We start from the raw sequence: 14,080 nt of genomic DNA, 5'->3' as shown, positions 1-14,080 counted from the left end.
ACACTGCTCCTTATGTTAGGGTCACCCTTTCACTCCCTTAGTCCTGAGGCATTGTAAATTCTCTAAAAAGCTTATGGTCTGTTACTAGAAACAGCAATACTCTATTACAGGCCTGTGTGTTTATAGATCAATCATACCAGGATTCAGATGTAAATATAATAAGAAAACTTTGCCTTACCCTTTTATTGCCCAAGGAAATAATTTCTACTGAAAAGTGTGGATGACAGAAGCAGAATGACTTTTATAGACCATCAGTGCATGGAACCCAGGCTGAGAGAGAGATTATATTAAGATTTTAGAGGGGAGGAGGTGAAAGAACTCTTGCTATTGAAAGCACAAATGTCACTTTTATGGTAAGGACTGCTAAACAAAACAGAGTAAAACAAAACAAAAGAAAACAAAATTAAAGCCTTCAATGTCTGAAAAGAGGACAGGAGATGTTGCAAGATGTCACCTACGACTGTGTAGTATTTTGGTTTCTCATAATCAAAACAATGAGAATACACTGAAATACACTGCAGATTCTGGAAAGAATAGCTTGTCTGTTTCAGAGGCATGTTTAAATCTGGCTTGCCTTTGTCTAATTTGCATTACATAATTGAAAGTCTTTTATACTACAGTGCCTCTCCTCAGTTCAATGGAATAATGCATTAATTTGTTGAAGCTCTCTCCATTAAGATTAGAGCATGATAGTGCACAGGAAGTGCATTTCTCATAGCTCTACTGCTAACTACTGAGGAGTCTCGAAAATAGTGTAAGTACACCTTATAATATCTGTTTATCCAGATAAAATACAAGGAATCTTGTCAAGACTTTTTCTTTTCTGATCAGTGACACAGATTCAAAAATGTGAAGTCACAGGAAGAGATGAAGATGCATATGTACACACATGAGGGAATATTTGGTAGGGACTCTCATCTGAGAAGTTTTGCTGTCTTCCTACTACTATTCTTGTGCAACATATAAACTTCTCAATGTTAATCAGTTTCATTTTCTGACATCTAGTACAAATTACAAAACACTGTTACAGCATATGAGAAGTAGTAGATACAATACAGACACTGCTTCTGTGTAAGGGGCAGAACTGTTGCTATAGTCAACAGTCCCAGCTTTCTCTGGAGGAAGAACCAAGAGTCAAAGGAGAAGGAGGGGAGGGTACAATAATGAAATACAACCAGGGGGTGAAATTTGGGTCTATAATGAGTTCCATCAAAAGAAGTGGAACAAAATAGATAAAATATACCAAGAGACACGATTCTTCTAGTAGAATGAAAGTAGAGTAAATCAGAATTCTTACTGAAAAATACCAAGGCGACATGTCACAAAAAAATTTATGGCAAATGTAAGACACCATACATTTCCCAAGTTTAGAGGTAAAAGTTGTACTGGGTCTGGCTGGGATGGGACTACTTTTCTTAATAGTGGTTCACCTTGTACCATGTTTTACATTTGTGGCTAAAACAGCCTTAGTAACATAACGATGTTTTATCTGTTGCTGTGTAGTACTTGCACAGCATCAAGACCACCTATGTTTCTCACTGTGCTGCCCCCCAGCAAGGCAGCTAGAGGTGGGCAAGAGTTTGGGAGCAGACACCGCAAGACACTGACCTCATCTACCAGAGGAATATCCCATACTATGTCATACTCAATCCCATACTTATTATACTCAATAAAAGCAGGGAGAAGGCTTGCCAAAGTACCCAGATAGTCTGGGTGGGACCAGCCCCTCCTCTGCTGGTAGGAGGTGGTAAGTGCTTGCCTCTTCATCACTTGGTTGTTTTTTTGGAGATTTTTTCTTTTTCCTCTTTCTTTTAAACTGTCTTTATCTCAACCCAAGGGTTTTTCTTAGTTTTGCTCTTACAATTTCCACCTATGTTTCTCTGGGGACAAGGAGCGAGCCAGCAGCTGGTGGATGCTTAATTGTTCATTGGGGCCAACTCACAACAAAAGTGAAAAAAAGCTGGGATAAAAAGGTCACATCCAAGAGAGATTCTGTTAGAAAGGATGCAAGTCTTGTATGCTTCAGCTGAGATGAGAAAGAATTTTAATAAAATTACTAATTTGAAGGAAGCTGTTGGTGAAATGAAAAATAGATCATACAGAACTGTAAAATGATTAAAAATAAATTAAGTGAAAAAAAGAGTTATTAAAAAAAATAAAGAAAAAAACACAGAGAGAGGAATAGCAGGTGCGGAACTGAAAGAAAAATGGGAGACGAATTCACACAGAATCTTGTTTTATTACAATCTTTCATTATAAAGAGTTCTTTCTACTTTCATGCTGATTTAAAATTCATGTAACTTCACTAAATCTCACAGAATTAGAAAAAATTCACTGAAGTAATACAAAATCAGTTTAATGCTTTTAAAAATTAGACAATTCAACATATTAGGGAGAAAAACATTTTTACTATTCCTATACTATAGTGTATATGTAGACTGTGTAAAACATATACATACTGCATGTACAGAGTACATGTATAGATAATCTACATGCACATTCTGCATGCATATGTTGTCCGTATATATGTAGATAATAGATATATAACTTATACATCTCTGTGTGTCTACATATCACATAAATATTGTACGTAGAAAGAAAAAGCATATGTAGATGACAGTCAATTCTGCCTTTGTTTTTGGTTGGTTTTTTTATATTGTTGTTGTACCAAGATTTTCTTAGTCCTGAATAAATGCATGGCAAATATAATTTATCCACAGCAACATAATATAATATATATTATATATAATATATATAATATATATATAATATAATAGCAAAGAGACTACATCTGTCTAGAGAAGGAGGATAAACTTTCCTTAAAACAGACAAAAGGAAAAGAAAAAGGAAAAGGGGAAAGAATCATAGAATCATAAACTCTGTTTTCCTTTTCCTTTTGTTTGTTTTAGGAAAAGGAAAAAGGAAAGGGGAAGGGGAAAGACAAAAGGGAATCGGAAGAGGAAGGGAAAGGAAGGAAAAGGAATTACTATTTACTCTCATTGCTCCTTGTTCTCATAACTCTTTCATTAGGAGTCAATATGGTCTCCACAATATTGTATCACAGTGTCACCTATAATGTGTTGGTTATAGAAACAAATTAGGTTAAAACAAGGACAACCACAAACAAGTAATCGAGGAGAAATAAAATAGAAGGTTTACAAACCATTGATACTACCTTTTGAACATTTTCCACTTTGTGGATCTTCTGTATGTCACTACAAGTTGCAAATGTATCTACACAGAATACACTGGAATGGAGAGTGACTTCCAGGCTAAAACCCTTGCTGCAGTTGTTGCTGGAATGCTAGCTCTAGGGAGCTCCTCCATGGACTTTTCACTGAGCTACACCAGATCTTACATGACAGAGAAAGAGCAGATAGCCAACATAATTCTCTGAGGCAACTTCCAGTGATCTCTGCAAAGGCTCTTACAACTGTCTGATTCCTCATCTTAGGAGAGTCTTAAACCCAGACCACTCAAGAAGTATTAATGTCACCAATTTTTCTAAGAGCAAGACCCTACTCTTGAAATTCTAGGCAACTTTTAGGCTCTGTTATTTTTAAATCAAGTAAATAAGTAATTCAATAGTTGTTTGCCATAATTACCAGAGTTATTATTAACAACTTCTAATAATTATTAGGTCTATCTATTCCATTTTATTTTATCTAATCAATACATTAGGTTTGACACAGTAACTTTTCTGATAGGGAGAACAGACTAGACAAGTAAATGGTGTTATTTTTGTTGGTTTAGAATACCTTTCCTATAAACCACTTTGCTTTCCTCCCATTTCTCTTTCCCATGATGAAAGAAATTCCTTTAAATTTATATCAAAGAATCAGAACATAGGTTTATATTTTTCAACTACTTCATATTTGGTTCTAGATACAACTAGTTTTTCATCCAAGTTGGCAGCTGCAGCCCTGGGAGGATGCAATTGAGCTCTGAGGATATATTTCAAGACCATAAGCTTAAATGTCCTCAGTTCAGACTTACTTAATATTGAGAAATATCTGTATTACACAGGGGTCTTTAACTTGTAGAGGAATTATTTGAATAAGGTTTTTCTGGTACAATCTGGAATAAATGATTATTCAAACAATCACATGTCAACTATTTTGCATCTTCCTCTTAATAAGATAATACCTTATAAAATAAATAAGTTAAACACTACAGAGTTTCTCTTGTGTACTCCTGCTGATTATTAGGGAATTCTTAAATTTGATTTCGATTTTTGGTGGGGTTTTGTTTGTTTGTTTGTGTTGGTTCATTTTGTTCTTGGTTTTGGGGGGCTTTGGGGGGTTTATTATTATTGTTTTATTTTATGTTTTATTGGAAGATTGCTTCAAATTATGTGACCTCTATTTTCTGGTCTTAAGCATCTAACTTACCAGACAATACAATTTTTTTCTGCCAGTTGAAATAATCCACTCCTTCAAAATTAGGAACTTTGCCAAAAATATATGTAGTACATTTTAAGGATTAAAAGGATCACTTTGAGAATTAGGGAGATATTACATCCCCTGCATGAAAGCAGCTGCTAGCATTTTCCAAATGTATATGGGTCTTCAACCACAAAAAATTAATTTTCTTTGGATTTATTTCCTTTCCATCCATGTCTCCATTTCAGCACAATTCATTTTACAAAATAGCAGAAATCTGGTTTTCCATAGAAGTTAGCACATTTTTGTATTTAGTTATCTGTATTTGGGGAGGAGGGGACAGGGTTAGTAACTGCTAAATAAACATAATATTTGGAAATTGTAGATTAAATGTCTGTGAGCTTTTCAAAGTATTTCATAGGGTCACAGAATGGAAATGATTGAAAGGAATCACAGTGGGTCATCTGCTCCAACCTCTCTGCTCAAGCAGGGTCATTCTAGAGCACATTGCACAGGATTGTGTCCCGATGATCCTTGAATGCTTCCAGTGAGGGAAACTCCACAACCTTTCTGGGAAATCTGTTCCAGTGCGTGGTTCCCTGCATAGTAAAGTTCTTCTTTTTGTTCTTGTCATCCTTGGCCAGGTTTAATTCCAGAGAGACCTTAGCCTTCCTTGTCTCATTTCTATTTACTCTAGCAACTGTTGTATTCATTTCAAGATTCTCCAGCAGATTTTCTATAGAAACAAAAGCAGCCCAACCACAGTCCCCTAACCACTGAGGGCAGTAAATTTCATATTTCTCTGCGTTGTTAAAAAGACTTGAGCTGACATTAAAAATCTGCACTGAATAATATCTTCTACAAAGTATGTTACCAGTTGCATTTGGATATTGAGGTCCCACATAACTATTTTGCTTTAGAGTACTTCCTCTCAGTTTCACATATATTAAATCACGAGGATAATCTCTGTCTCTTTCCTTCACACATGCACATCGGACCAATCCCACACTAACATATCTAGGCATTATTTCAATATTACTATTATCAGTGTATGCTGGAAGGAAATATTTTATTTTCTAAAATTATATAACTAAATCAGTCAATCATATTTGTGATATTAATTGGCTGGGGTGAAGATTATGACTAATTTTCTAAAATAGATGATTGACAGCCACTGAAATTGCTCCTCTATATAAAAGTAGAAAACTGAATCACTGTTTTGTTCCTGAAATTTGATAATATCACAGACAAAATTTTGCCCAGTTTCAATAGTGCCGTAAATTGTGTCTAGCTTCAGAAGTCCTTTGGATCTGTTCTTCACAGCTGCCTTGCACAAGCTGAAAATGAACAGAATATTGAAATCAACAGTAAGGTCTAATTACATTAACTCAAACATTAATGCTATTTGATTTTTAATACAGATCTGACAGACATTCTATTGCTGGTCCCAGTTGTCTTGCTTTCCTTCCATCATATTAGAAAAATTTAGGCATATTGATGTTTTCCTTCACTGTCTCATTGTGTGTTTTCTAACAACCCATTAAGTAATTAAACTTTTCAATACACTCAGTTTTGACCTATCTCTGTTCACATTGACCTTCATGAATTAGGCCATCAAAGAAGTTTTAAAAATCCCACCAAAATGGAATTTGACTTGGACTAATTATTCCCAGGGGGAAAAAAAAATCTTTGTAATTATTGCCAAATTCCCAAGCTTTGTCCAAGCACAGCTTCAAAATTATTCATTAAAATCCATGTGCTTTTTGAGTAGTTTTAGTACTTGTTTTATTTTTTTACTTAACATAAACATAAGAAAAACTATCCTACCTTTTTATACTACATCTTGAGTGCTTTTTTCAGTTTTCTCTTTAATGCTTACTCTTTGAAAGGCTTCATTCCATGAGTAAAATCTTCCATAAATCTATTTATCCTCTTAATCAATGTCATCACATTATTGCATTAATTTTAATACGTTGTCAGTTTAAAAGTATTATTTTTATTTCATTGTAATGGACCGTAGACAAAAGTTCTTTTACAGTAACTCTAGATCACCTTTGGAGATACTTTTTCAGCCTAAAATAGAAATATACTGCACTACTAGATGAAGTATTTGCCTTCTGGTTTTGTCAATCCAGAACTGAATGGCCTACAAATACACTGTTTTGTATCTGTTGCAAAAAAAACTCAAAAGGTTCTGTAAGTATGTAAAACCTTCCCAGTTACAGCAGCATCAGTGAAGGAAACCACAGTGAGACCTACTGCCCTAAATTGCTTACCATTTTTCAAAGGTTTTACTGAGTGTCTGCATTTTAAAGAGGAAGCTTAGTTCTTGTTCACACTTTTCAATCTTTGATTCTGCATGGTTAGGATTATTCTTTTGTTCCAACTCATAACCTATCATACCTATAGTATAATGAACAAAATTTCTCCTTTTAAACTTACAAATCCTGTAGAACAAAAATACTTGTTTTCATATATGACTGATACCAAATCCTAGTAACAATTCTCATAGCCATTACAATGTATTTTTCTCTTATGAAGGAAAAAAATCTGTTGTGTAGGAGCAGATACTGATTCTATTCTCAGCTGGCTTTTCAGAACTGTATCCCCTTCCATTCCCTCACTTTATATAAAAAATCCTGGAGATAAGGAGAGACCCTTGGAGATAAAAGTTATAAACCCACTTCTTTCAGAAGGGCAAGAAGGAGGACCCTGGATGTTACAACAATGAAAAGTTATAGAAAGGACATGGAGCATGTCCTCTTGGAATATCCTTTCAAGTATGGAAAGAACAAGAAGGTTGTCAGGAGCAATCAACCTGAATTTACCAAGACAAAGTCACACCTAACCAAGCTGAATGCCTGTGAAGATGAACTGAGTGCCTCCATGAATGAGCCAAGTGCAGTAAGTGCAATATATACCTTAAGTTTACCAAAGCTTATAAAGTGGACTGCAGTGTCAGGAAGCTAAAAAGTATGGCCTGGAAAAGAAAATTCTGAAGGCATATGAACTGACTGTATTAAAAGGCAGAAGTCACTGGAAAATCTCCAGACCTCAAGGTTGTTCTGCTAAAAAAAAAAAAAAAAAAAATTGCTCATTCATTTTGCGTGTTATAGTGAAGTAATACAACTAAACCTATAGATAACTCCTTCACTCAGCAGATGCTCTGACTCTACTGGGGAGCTCATATTTATAATGCCAGAGGTTCTCTAGGGTAGAAAAGACCTAATTTACATCAGCAACCTGTCCTGTTATACTTCAGACGCAGAAAGTAACCTTCCTGAGCAGGTGCAGGCTTTGAATATTTTGGTTTAGCTTGACAAAAACTGCTCCATAAATCCATTAGAGTGCTAAAGCTAATGACGATTTACCAGTTGAGAGTTTTGAAAGTAGCCCTTGAATGGAAAATTTTGGAAGAAGGATAACACTTATAAAGGCCTTGTATATTTCGGTTGTATGTGCTAAAATTTCCTCAGGCCTTTTCAACCTCTGGAAAATGACAATCAAAGCAAGATGATTCATCTATTCAACAGCCATACCTAATACATACCACCATCTGGAACTAGAATTTGTTTAACTGAGTTCACGCCTTTGGAAATCCAAATTCTCTGATATAACCAGGAGTTCTTTCTAAGGTACAAAAGAGAACTTTTGATGTTGTTGTTTTGTTTCTTTTGTTCATGCTGTACTAATGCCTAAATCAGGGCATTACACTTAGATGGGAAATGGAAGGACAAAATTTATCTCTGACATTTGTATCACCTGGTTTCTTACTTCACTTCGTAATGGTCATGGGGAAGAATTCCATTCTAGAGAAAGAATACTTTTGTAAATGATGACAAAAGCTGATGACACAGCTTTAATTCTAACAGATCTGACTGTAAATAATTCTGTCAGAATTTATCACAGATCAGACTGAAATTAAAACTAACTTGAGTTTGCATGGGAATTTTTGCAGGGTTTTGTTTTGGTTTTTAATGAAATCTATCTGAAATATACAAGATTTTATATAGTAAAAGTGGAGTGAATTCTGACAGTCAGCCTTTGGAGCTTTTCATGACTGAAGGAACAATAAAGCAAGAAACTGTCAAGCTATTTTTCCAATAAGCTATTTGATAAATAAGCTATTTTTATGATAACAGATTATTTGTGAACCAGTACAGATTTATACAAATGTATTATTTAGCTGTGAATGGTTCCCATGGAAAATGAAATAAAATGCAGTCTGTGTTCTCATGAGGGAAAACAAGTGTTCTCAAACTTCTGTGGTTATTCCCTATTGCCATTTTTCATTTCAGTGCAGGAGAGCTCACCTAGGTGACACATAATCACACAATCTTTTCTTTTTTTTTTTTTTTTTTTGTGACTGCCTAACTGAAGCTCTTAAATGGGAAAATAAGCAAATGGATGTTGAGTAATAAATGAGAAAATAAGGCATCTTATCCATGTCCGCATGAAAAACGAATACTTTTAATGAAAATACTAATTCCTTAAATATTTGTGACAACCGGGTATTTAGATAGGACTATCCAGAAAATTAACAATCAAATGTACAAAAATTTCTAAGCAGAAAATGAATGAATCCATTTAAAGATGACTTCTCTGTTATTTACATAGCTATAAACCTTAATGCTTAGAATACATCCAACAAGTTAATTGGGGTTTTTTTTGCATTTGATTTTGAACAGTACATAGGAGAGGACAGTCTCTCTCTTTTATGAACTAGTATATATTACATCTCACAGTGCCAAATAAGGCAGTTGTTTCCTAAGTATCTGCTAGGGTTTTTTTTTTTAAAAACCTGCTTTGTTAGATAGCTACGAAGGAACCACTAAAACCAAGCTGTTATGTTTTTATGAAGTTGCCTGCTATAGTTTTTATGAGCCCAAACTCCTCTTTACAAGTATAATAAAAGGTGACTAGCATTCATGTGTGTGTTTGATTTGTTCAGTGCAGGCACTGTAATGAGGTTTACAGGAGTTCTCTTTGTACTGCTGAGTGTCTGTGTTCTTTTTACTCATTATTTTTTCTCATCATAACTTTGAATAAACAAAAAAAAAAACCATAGAAATATTGAGTATAGGAATTTTGCTATTACATTACTTTTAAGCAGCATAAAACCAATAACTTCCAAATTACTGAGCACTGGAACAGTTTTTCCAGAGATGTAGAGTGTCCCCTCATTGGAGAAATTCACAAACCATCTGGACACAATCCTGTGCAATGTGCTCGGGGATGACCCTGCTGGAGCAGGGAGGTTGGACCAGGTGACCCCCTGTGGTCCCTTCCAGCCTGACCCATTCTGTGACTCTGTGATATGTGTGCATGTGTGTACACTTCTGCATGTCCACACACGTGCACACTCACATTTACAAGTGTATAGAAGCCAACTTCTCATAGATGAGAAGCAGACAAAAACTGGGATTGTGGACAGACTTGTGAAATCATGCCAAGTCTCCTAAATCAGCACAGCCAGCTGAAGCTAAGCTCTATGTATCTTTCTTTCTTCCAAACTGTGATGGCATGGAAATGCATCAGCATAGCAGCATAACAGGAGATGACATGTAGAAGAAGTGGGGTGACAGAAAAAATTCAGATATTTAGAAGTACTTTTGGGCACAGTGAACGAGTACAATATTAATGGATTTCATTAATTTTTTATTTAATTTCCTCTGGGCAAGCAGGGGGTGAAACCAATGGGTAGAACAAATAATGGTCTCAAATTATGAGAATTTCAGCTTTATTTGAAATACGAACTAATAGCTCTGGAGTTCAGTGAGGAAACATTGCAAATTTTTCCCTGTTTGTGCTAAACAAAACATAAATAATTTCAGCCACACAAACTCAAATGTGTAATTTCCAAATGAAACTAATAAATATGTAAATAAAACCTTAGCCGTTGGAACACAGAAGGATACTGTTCATATCCTTTTAAAAACTTTGCCAAATATTTATTTGTTCTGGTTCTTGTTTTGGCATTAGGGACATTAGGATATTAACCTTTCAACCCTGACAACACTACATCTGAGGAACAATGGGACACATAATTGCCCTCTACAAGAAATCACGAATCCTGCTTAAGAAAAGACGTTTGGACCTCCCCACAATGTCTCATAATCCATCCCAAAATCCAGTATGTAGACACTGTAATTGCTCTGTATTATATAATTCCTTACTATTGATTGACCATATTAATATGGATACAATATTTAATAACATCATTGAAACTAATTTGTTTTTTTTCCCATTACCTTAAGTGGTTCCATATTTTACTTTTGATCCTACTCCTCATTGATGATTTAATGCTGGTAGTAGATAGGATTTAAATATAGAGGTAATGATACAAAAAGAGAAAGTTTAATGGTGGGAAACATTTATATTTAAATCTAAAAAAATATGTGTAGGAAATAGAATTGATAGAAGAGAGACATATAAAATTAAATATACTAAATAATATGGAAAAGAAATTATAAACAGAAAATATGAACATCATTTAAGGGATTGTAATGAGTAAATTGGAAGAAAATAACCAACTTCAGTAAAAAAACACAAGTCAGAAATTGAATTTAAATACCTCTTAAAAACATATAAAATCACTTTATAAACTCCTTAATTTCAACCCTGAAACACATACCCTAAAGCACTTGCATTTTATATTGGATATACTAAACTCCATTTTCAAGAATTACTAGAATGCTTCTTCAGCAATGCTTCCACTGATGTCTACATCAAACAAAATTTTACAGAAATCGGTATTTAATCTATTCTATAGTATCAGGATGGTTTATGCATTATTATAATATGCTTAATTAAATGCATTTTAAAAAAAACACATTTTAAAGAAGCTATCCTAAAATACACAGCCAGAGGATAAGCCCCAAGCCTGTCAGTCACTCGCTTCCCCAGCTAGAGTGAAGACTCCCCTAGGGGAGAGTGAGCTGAAAACTCTCAGGTAGAGATAAAGACAGTTTAATAAGTGAGGCAAAGTTTCACACTCAAGGAAATCAAAGAAAGAATTAATTCACTACTTCTTATCAGCCGGCAGATGTCCAGCCACCACCTGGAAGGCAGGGCTTCAGCTTGTGTAACAGGCACAAACACCATAATCATGAACACAGTCACTTCCTCCTGAGCTTTTATAGCTGAGCATGGTGCCATGTGGTGTGGCACATCCCTCTGGTCAGTAGGGGCCAGCTGTGCAGGCTGTGTTCCCCCCAGCACCTTGTGCAACCTTAGCCTACTCACTGCAGGGCAGAGTGAGAGTCCTTGATGCTGTGTAAGGACTCTTCAGCAATAGCTAAAACAATTGGTGTATTGTTGACTTTATTTTTGTGACAAATGCAATGCACAACAGCATACTGGTGCTATGAAGGAAGTTGATTAACCTAGTACAACTACCGTGAGCTTAATGAGAAAATTCCAAGGACACACTACTCTCTGGTGTGTTTGAGAAATACTGACACCTATCTGCTATACAAGTACTCTCAAAACATGTAGATTCATGGCTTTAAAGGGATAGATGAGCTGGGAACTACAAAATGAGGATTCTCATTTTACAGGCATGCCTGAGGAAAATAAACAGCATTTATTGCATTATTTTTAGTTGTTATGGATACAAGAAACAGTAACGACTCTTTCCATAACTTGAAATTGGACAAAAATCAAAATGGTCAATGACACAGGCAGTGACAAAACACAGTAATAACAATAAACATAAAAAGCAGACTGAATCTTAAAATCAGTGGCCTTGTCTGCAGACATGCATGATTCAAAGCCTTAAATTCTAATTACTTCACAGACCTCTGACCAACATGAGTTTGTAGGACACATTTCCTTTCAGTTCTACTCAGTATGTCTTGTAGGTCATCATCATTCTGCTTTGTTGTCTATACAAATACCCTTCCTGATGACTGTTCAAAAAAGAGCAGGTATTGGGTATAGGCTAGGGACATTATCAAGAAATTTATTTCAGATCAGGCATTTGTGGTTTCTCTGTACATGAACTTGTCCTTGAAACCACACTAACATTAGAATTTTAAATTAAGATCTTGAGTTTGGAGCAGAAAGATTTTAGCATTGGGCCAATAGAAGCTTCACAGAGTTCAAGGATCAGACATGAAAAAGCACATACCACCAGGGGTATCTGGGAAGCACCTGGCTGAGAAGCAGTTTTGATGGAAAGAAAAAGAGAAACACAGTGAACACTAGGCTGAATATGAGCCCACAAGTGTGCTTTTATCTCAAATAAAAAAAATCTTTCCCCTCTATGATACAGTAGGGGAAGTATGATCAGGCAAATGAAAACTGTTATTCCTCTTTGCTCAGCGCCGGTGAGACTGCACCTAGAACACTGCGCCCAGTATGGGGTCCGCCCGACCAAAAAAAATGTGGAGAAACTGGAGAAGGCTACCAGGATGGTCTGCAGCCTAGAGGACCTAAATAAAAACAATCTTGCATGAAGGAACCTAAGGCATGGTATAATAACTCTCCAAAACTACCTGAAGGGTAGTTACCATTAGGAGATGTTATTTTAATCATATTAAAATACAAATTACTGATATACTTAATATGGTTAGTGACACAATAACATTATTTTAATGTATGATAACTGTATACAGTAATTCAGTATTTCAGTATTTCAATCTGTTTGCATTACAGTTGAGGACAGTTACATTACTTATAAAGATCTTGAGAAGAATTGTTAAGAACAATTAAGTTTTTCAGGAAGCAAATTCATGTTTTGCTCCTACTTAATGGGATTTAGCAAACCCTGAAGCAGAATTATATGACAAAAAAATTGTGAATGATAGAGCTTTCAGGTATTTATGGCTTTGCTAACCATTTAGTAGAAATTATTTCATTTAATATTTCATTTTTTAATATAATTTGAATTTAACTAGGTATTGAGGCTTTCCCCTTAGGCAGTTGCTCCTTCATCAAATAATTGTCTTGAACAGGTAATTATTCTTTATATTAAGCTTAAATATTATTTTTTATAAATGTCAAGATATGATTTTGCATTATAATCTCTATTTCCATCATGGGCAGTACATTGTTGCATGAAGTATTTTTTTTCCCAGATGTTTCTTTGCATATGGGTAGCATTAAAAGGATCTTAATTTTACATTTGGAGCCAACTAGGGCACCAGAGAAAATCTATCTATTAAATTGCCTTCTTTTCTGTGTAATCTCACCTGTCATTTGGTGGTTTAGTTTGGTTATGTTTAGGATCTTAGTCTAGGTCACATTTCAAGATGGAAAGATATTTACCTTGGGAATAACGAAGGTTTGTTCTCTCCCTTTTTCTTTCCCTCACTCTATAACTACAGAGAGAACTCAGTTTTGAGACCTTACTGACCAAAGTATTTCATTGACTATTGACAATATAAATACCAGATGGGATTTTCTAAAAATGTTCAGTAAATGAAAGACACCTTTTGCACAAATTAGCAATATTTGTCAATATATCAATACTCTGTTCCAAATTATAATGTAAATTAAAACATGAAATATAAATTACCTCTCCCTACATTTAGACAACCTTCCAAAATTCTGAATTAACTCAAGGTAGAGAAACTACCTTTGATTCTTTTATACACTATACATGCATTCTGAATAAAATAGCATAGATTCATAAGATTCATATTTAAGAGGAAGGAAGGAAGGAAGGAAGGAAGGAAGGAAGGAAGGAAGGAAGG

This window comes from Corvus kubaryi, unplaced genomic scaffold, assembly GCF_017639235.1.
Source record: "Corvus kubaryi isolate FWS band 111438036 unplaced genomic scaffold, C.kubaryi_AGA036_p1.0 133, whole genome shotgun sequence".
Lineage (NCBI taxonomy): Eukaryota > Metazoa > Chordata > Aves > Passeriformes > Corvidae > Corvus > Corvus kubaryi.
This window is presented reverse-complemented; position numbering follows the sequence as displayed.